Source organism: Anastrepha obliqua, unplaced genomic scaffold, assembly GCF_027943255.1.
Source record: "Anastrepha obliqua isolate idAnaObli1 unplaced genomic scaffold, idAnaObli1_1.0 ptg000301l, whole genome shotgun sequence".
NCBI classification, from domain to species: domain Eukaryota; kingdom Metazoa; phylum Arthropoda; class Insecta; order Diptera; family Tephritidae; genus Anastrepha; species Anastrepha obliqua.
Window position 1 is genome coordinate 1 of NW_026562319.1, and position 7500 is coordinate 7500.

The 7500-nt window shown below is 29.8% G+C and overlaps 1 non-coding gene and 1 pseudogene across 1 annotated transcript; both read right to left on the reverse strand.

Moving 5' to 3' along the window:
* Nucleotides 1–1203: 1203 nt before the first annotated feature.
* Nucleotides 1204–1384, reverse strand: LOC129252650 (5.8S ribosomal RNA; annotated as a pseudogene).
* Nucleotides 1385–1973: 589 nt separating this feature from the next.
* LOC129252651 (small subunit ribosomal RNA) lies at nucleotides 1974–3961 on the reverse strand. Its single transcript, XR_008583563.1, has one exon. It is a non-coding gene; the product is annotated as a small subunit ribosomal RNA (ribosomal RNA).
* Nucleotides 3962–7500: the final 3539 nt, after the last annotated feature.

A 7500-nucleotide genomic window follows, 5' to 3' on the forward strand; every position in this document is an offset into this window, starting at 1 on the left:
AATCTTTCGCATTGTTAATCATATAAATGCATACAAATAAATATTAATATCATAGATATTAAATTTTTTGTAAAATTCAAAAAATGAATTTTAGCATTATATATAATAAAATCTATCAACACTTTATCAAATCATTAGTATTTATTTTATGTTAATATGCTTAAAAAGCAAATTAATTTAAATAAACTTAATATCACCAATGATCTTTTGATAAATACTTTATTATGTTAATAGATTACAATGTCCTTATATGAAAAAAATGCACATTATTTTTTTAATTATTTAATGATGAATTTTTCATAATGGATATTCAGGTTCATCGGGCTTAACCTCTAAGCAGTTTCACGTACTATTTAACTCTCTATTCAGAGTTCTTTTCAACTTTCCCTCACGGTACTTGTTTACTATCGGTCTCATGGTTATATTTAGTTTTAGATGGAGTTTACCACCCACTTAGTGCTGCACTATCAAGCAACACGACTCTTTGGAAATATCTTTCTAGTAATCATTAACGTTATACGGGCCTGGCACCCTCTATGGGTAAATGGCCTCATTTAAGAAGGACTTAAATCGTTAATTTCTCATACTAGATATTAAGATATTCCATACACTGCATCTCACATTTGACATATAGACAAAGTGACTTAGTGCTGAACTATTTTCTTTTCGCTCGCCGCTACTAAGAAAATCCTTGTTAGTTTCTTTTCCTCCCCTCATTAATATGCTTAAATTCAGGGGGTAATCCCATATGAGTTGAGGTTGTTTTAATATTCTTTTTTTATCTTCTCACAATTTAATAAAAAAATTATATCATCTTTCATCTCTATTTTTCTTTTCTCCTTTTATATATTGTAAATATATAAAAATAATAATAATGTAAAATGAGGCAATCCTAGAATAAAAAATTTAATTTTTATGCTAGACATTCCTCCTTTTAATTACATATATAAATTATTATTTTATATATATATATAAATAATATGAAAATTTTTTGTAAAGAATACTTAGATTCAATATTTTCATCATTTCATTTTATTTGAGAGGATTTTTTTTTTAAAGAATATATAATAAATAAAATTCATTATATATCTTTATTTTTTTTGCTATTAATATTATGAATTATTTAAAATCCAATAATATACACATTTGCTTAAATTCAATTATTTTTATAAAAGAATAAGCAACTTATTTAGCATAGTCTTACAACCCTCAACCATATGTAGTCCAAGCAGTACTTTAAAATTGAATTTAATGTACATAACAGCATGGACTGCGATATGCGTTCAAAATGTCGATGTTCATGTGTCCTGCAGTTCACACGATGACGCACAGTTTGCTGCGTTCTTCATCGACCCATGAGCCAAGTGATCCACCGCTTAGAGTATTTTTTTATTTATTTTTATTTATAACAAATGTCAATTTTTTTTTGCATATATTAATTGAAAGAGTAAAATTAAATAATATTAATAATATATAAATTGATTTTCTTTCAATAATATATATCAAATATATTTAACTCTAAACATTTTTATTAAGTTGCGAATGTCTTAGTTCAACAATAATACAGTGGTGGTATTTATTATGATTCAATTATTTTGTATTTTTTTAATCATTTTATGTATATATAATAATATAATAAATATATACCACTTTTGTTATTGTGAACAAATTAACTTATCATTCAATCAAATGAATAATAAGTACAACTTTTTATTTTCATGTTTAAAGGTTTTTAAAGAAAAAAATAAGAAAAAACATTACAAAATGTACCATCATATATTATATTTAATATGATATAATTGATGGATCACAAATTGAATGAAAAAGAATAAAAAGAATTATGGATTCAAAATAATTATATAAATTTTTTTTTTTTTTCTTTTTTTTTTTTTTTTTTTTTTCTTTTTGTTCGTTTGTTTGCTTGTCTGTTTGTTTGTTTGTTTGTTTGTTTTTCTTACGGATATGGAACACAATAATGATCCTTCCGCAGGTTCACCTACGGAAACCTTGTTACGACTTTTACTTCCTCTAAATAATCAAGTTCGGTCAACTTTTGCGAAACAACCGTGACACACGAGGCGTCACAGTGATCACGTCCGGAGACCTCACTAAATAATTCAATCGGTAGTAGCGACGGGCGGTATGTACAAAGGGCAGGGACTTAATCAATGCGAGTTAATAACTCGCACTTACTGGAATTCCAAGTTCATGTGAACAGTTTCAGTTCACAATCCCAAGCATGAAAGTGGTTCAGCGGTTTACCCGGACCTCTCGGTCTAGGAAATACACGTTGATACTTTCATTGTAGCGCGCGTGCAGCCCAGGACATCTAAGGGCATCACAGACCTGTTATTGCTCAATCTCGTTACTGCTAGACGCAATTTGTCCATTTAAGAAGCTAGTGTCCTTATAATGGGACAAACCAACAGGTACGACTCCACTTATATAAACACATTCAAACACTTGTACATTCAAGATGTACGCATGAAAGAAGGCTATATAAGTTTCAACATCATAATCCTGAAAGCATCTATTTAATATATTTGAGTCTCGTTCGTTATCGGAATTAACCAGACAAATCACTCCACGAACTAAGAACGGCCATGCACCACCACCCATAGATTCGAGAAAGAGCTATCAATCTGTCTTACACGCTTATGTTCGGACCTGGTAAGTTTTCCCGTGTTGAGTCAAATTAAGCCGCAGGCTCCACTCCTGGTGGTGCCCTTCCGTCAATTCCTTTAAGTTTCAGCTTTGCAACCATACTTCCCCCGGAGCCCAAAAGCTTTGGTTTCCCGGGAAGCGACTGAGAGAGCCATAGTAGTAGCTACACCCAATTGCTAGCTGGCATCGTTTATGGTTAGAACTAGGGCGGTATCTGATCGCCTTCGAACCTCTAACTTTCGTTCTTGATTAATGAAAACATCTTTGGCAAATGCTTTCGCTTAAGTTAGTCTTACGACGGTCCAAGAATTTCACCTCTCGCGTCGTAATACTAATGCCCCCAAACTGCTTCTATTAATCATTACCTCTTGATCTAAAAACCAATGAAAGTAGAACAGAGGTCTTATTTCATTATTCCATGCACAAAATATTCAGGCATTTGGAGCCTGCTTTAAGCACTCTAATTTGTTCAAAGTAATTGTACCGGCCCACAACAACACTCGATGAAGAGCACTGAAGTAGGTTTAAATAGGAGGAATATATAAAAAATACATTGTATTAATTATATATAAGAACTCCACCGGTAATACGCTTACATACATAAGGTAATGTACATACCACAATATATAGTTGTACTACCCGTATGAAGCACAAATTCAACTACGAACGTTTTAACCGCAACAACTTTAATATACGCTATTGGAGCTGGAATTACCGCGGCTGCTGGCACCAGACTTGCCCTCCAATAGGTCCTTGTTAAAGGATTTAAAGTGTACTCATTCCAATTACAGGGCCTCGGATATGAGTCCTGTATTGTTATTTTTCGTCACTACCTCCCCGAACTGGGAGTGGGTAATTTACGCGCCTGCTGCCTTCCTTAGATGTGGTAGCCGTTTCTCAGGCTCCCTCTCCGGAATCGAACCCTGATTCCCCGTTACCCGTTGCAACCATGGTAGTCCTAGATACTACCATCAAAAGTTGATAGGGCAGACATTTGAAAGATCTGTCGTCGGTACGGGACCATACGATCTGCAAGTTATCTAGAGTTCAACCAATTTAACGATCAAATGATCGCTTGGTTTTAGTCTAATAAAAGCACACGTTCCATAAGGTCCGTGTTTATATTGCATGTATTAGCTCTAGAATTACCACAGTTATCCAAGTAACTGTTAACGATCTATGGAACCATAACTGATATAATGAGCCTTTTGCGGTTTCACTTTTAATTTGTTTGTACTTAGACATGCATGGCTTAATCTTTGAGACAAGCATATAACTACTGGCAGATCACCAGAATAATATTTGTATTTATATATTTTTCTTTGTTTTTCATATTTGAAAATTTCATAAATTACGGTGTATATAAAAAGTAAAGGGGCGACCCCCCTTTAGCTTTTCTTATCAAAATTCAAAAACCGTTTTTTATGAAAAAGGAATTTTCGTTCTCTATATTATATATTTTATATAAAAATATAAGAACGATATTTCTTCTTAATATTTGCCAATTTTCAAATAATTTATCATTCTTAATAACATTTTACTTTTTTTTCAAATGCATTTTTAATGTAATAATTTCATATATTACATAATTTTTCTCTTTGAATTGAAATTAATAATTTCATAATTCTATTTTTTAATCATAAATATATATGATTGAAAAAATTTTCTCCTCTTTTCCTTTGTTTAAAATTTAATTTTTCTTATAAATTTTGTTTTTCTTATTTTTTTCTCTTCATCATCTGTTTAATTTCCTGTATTTATACAAGAAACAAACAGTTGAGGATAATTTCTATGTAATGCTAGTATAGAATATAAAATTTTGAATTCAAAAATTTATTTCTATTTAAACTAACTATAGAAAACCAGGAATAAAATACAATAACACCAATATGCCATAACATGTTAGTATAGAATATAGATTCTTCATATATGTATATATATTCGAAAATTTTTTCTATTTAAACTAACGTATGGAAAACCAGGAATAAAATCATAATATTACCAGTTTAATATGGCTCAAATTCGAGTTTCATATAGTTATGATTCGATTTATATGCTTCAATATCATTGGTTAGTTAACTTTTGATATTTTCATATTATATCACATGCCTTCACCGTGAGTGTTTTTTGCCATGCACACCTCACATTGTCAAAAATGTATGGGAAAAATTCATTTCAATACATTTCAGTTTGATTTGAAATGTCTTTATTATATATTTTAGTGCCAATATGCCAAGGTTATATTCCATAACTCTCTATTTAAACTAACGTATGGAAAACCAGGCATAAAATCACAATATTACCAGTTTAATATGGCTCAAATTCGAGTTTCATATAGTTATGATTCGATTTATATGCTTCAATATCATTGGTTAGTTAACTTTTGATATTTTCATATTATATCACATGCCTTCACCGTGAGTGTTTTTTGCCATGCACACCTCACATTGTCAAAAATGTATGGGAAAAATTCATTTCAATACATTTCAGTTTGATTTGAAATGTCTTTATTATATATTTTAGTGCCAATATGCCAAGGTTATATTCCATAACTCTCTATTTAAACTAACGTATGGAAAACCAGGCATAAAATCACAATATTACCAGTTTAATATGGCTCAAATTCGAGTTTCATATAGTTATGATTCGATTTATATGCTTCAATATCATTGGTTAGTTAACTTTTGATATTTTCATATTATATCACATGCCTTCACCGTGAGTGTTTTTTGCCATGCACACCTCACATTGTCAAAAATGTATGGGAAAAATTCATTTCAATACATTTCAGTTTGATTTGAAATGTCTTTATTATATATTTTAGTGCCAATATGCCAAGGTTATATTCCATAACTCTCTATTTAAACTAACGTATGGAAAACCAGGCATAAAATCACAATATTACCAGTTTAATATGGCTCAAATTCGAGTTTCATATAGTTATGATTCGATTTATATGCTTCAATATCATTGGTTAGTTAACTTTTGATATTTTCATATTATATCACATGCCTTCACCGTGAGTGTTTTTTGCCATGCACACCTCACATTGTCAAAAATGTATGGGAAAAATTCATTTCAATACATTTCAGTTTGATTTGAAATGTCTTTATTATATATTTTAATGGCAATATGCCAAGGTTATATTCCATAAAATGTTAGTATAGAATATAGATTCTTCATATATGTATATATATTCGAGAATTTTTTTCTATTTAAACTAACGTATGGAAAACCAGGCATAAAATCACAATATTACCAGTTTAATATGGCTCAAATTCGAGTTTCATATAGTTATGATTCGATTTATATGTTTCAATATCATTGGTTAGTTAACTTTTGATATTTTCATATTATATCACATGCCTTCACCGTGAGTGTTTTTTGCCATGCACACCTCACATTGTCAAAAATGTATGGGAAAAATTCATTTCAATACATTTCAGTTTGATTTGAAATGTCTTTATTATATATTTTAGTGCCAATATGCCAAGGTTATATTCCATAACATGTTAGTATTAGAATATAGATTCTTCATATATGTATATATATTCGAAAATTTTTTCTATTTAAACTAACGTATGGAAAACCAGGCATAAAATCACAATATTACCAGTTTAATATGGCTTAAATTCGAGTTTCATATAGTTATGCTTCGATTTATATGCTTCAATATCATTGGTTAGTTAACTTTTGATATTTTCATATTATTTCACATGCCTTCACCGTGAGTGTTTTTTGCCATGCACACCTCACATTGTCAAAAATGTATGGGAAAAATTCATTTCAATACATTTCAGTTTGATTTGAAATGTCTTTATTATATATTTTAGTGCCAATATGCCAAGGTTATATTCCATAACATGTTAGTATAGCTAATATGAATTCTTCATATATGTATATATATTCGAAAATTTTTTCTATTTAAACTAACGTATGGAAAACCAGGCATAAAATCACAATATTACCAGTTTAATATGGCTTAAATTCGAGTTTCATATAGTTATGATTCGATTTATATGCTTCAATATCATTGGTTAGTTAACTTTTGATATTTTCATATTATTTCACATGCCTTCACCGTGAGTGTTTTTTGCCATGCACACCTCACATTGTCAAAAATGTATGGGAAAAATTCATTTCAATACATTTCAGTTTGATTTGAAATGTCTTTATTATATATTTTAGTGCCAATATGCCAAGGTTATATTCCATAACATGTTAGTATTAGAATATAGATTCTTCATATATGTATATATATTCGAAAATTTTTTCTATTTAAACTAACGTATGGAAAACCAGGCATAAAATCACAATATTACCAGTTTAATATGGCTTAAATTCGAGTTTCATATAGTTATGATTCGATTTATATGCTTCAATATCATTGGTTAGTTAACTTTTGATATTTTCATATTATATCACATGCCTTCACCGTGAGTGTTTTTTGCCATGCACACCTCACATTGTCAAAAATGTATGGGAAAAATTCATTTCAATACATTTCAGTTTGATTTGAAATGTCTTTATTATATATTTTAGTGCCAATATGCCAAGGTTATATTCCATAACTCTCTATTTAAACTAACGTATGGAAAACCAGGCATAAAATCACAATATTACCAGTTTAATATGGCTTAAATTCGAGTTTCATATAGTTATGCTTCGATTTATATGCTTCAATATCATTGGTTAGTTAACTTTTGATATTTTCATATTATTTCACATGCCTTCACCGTGAGTGTTTTTTGCCATGCACACCTCACATTGTCAAAAATGTATGGGAAAAATTCATTTCAATACATTTCAGTTTGATTTGAAATGTCTTTATTATAT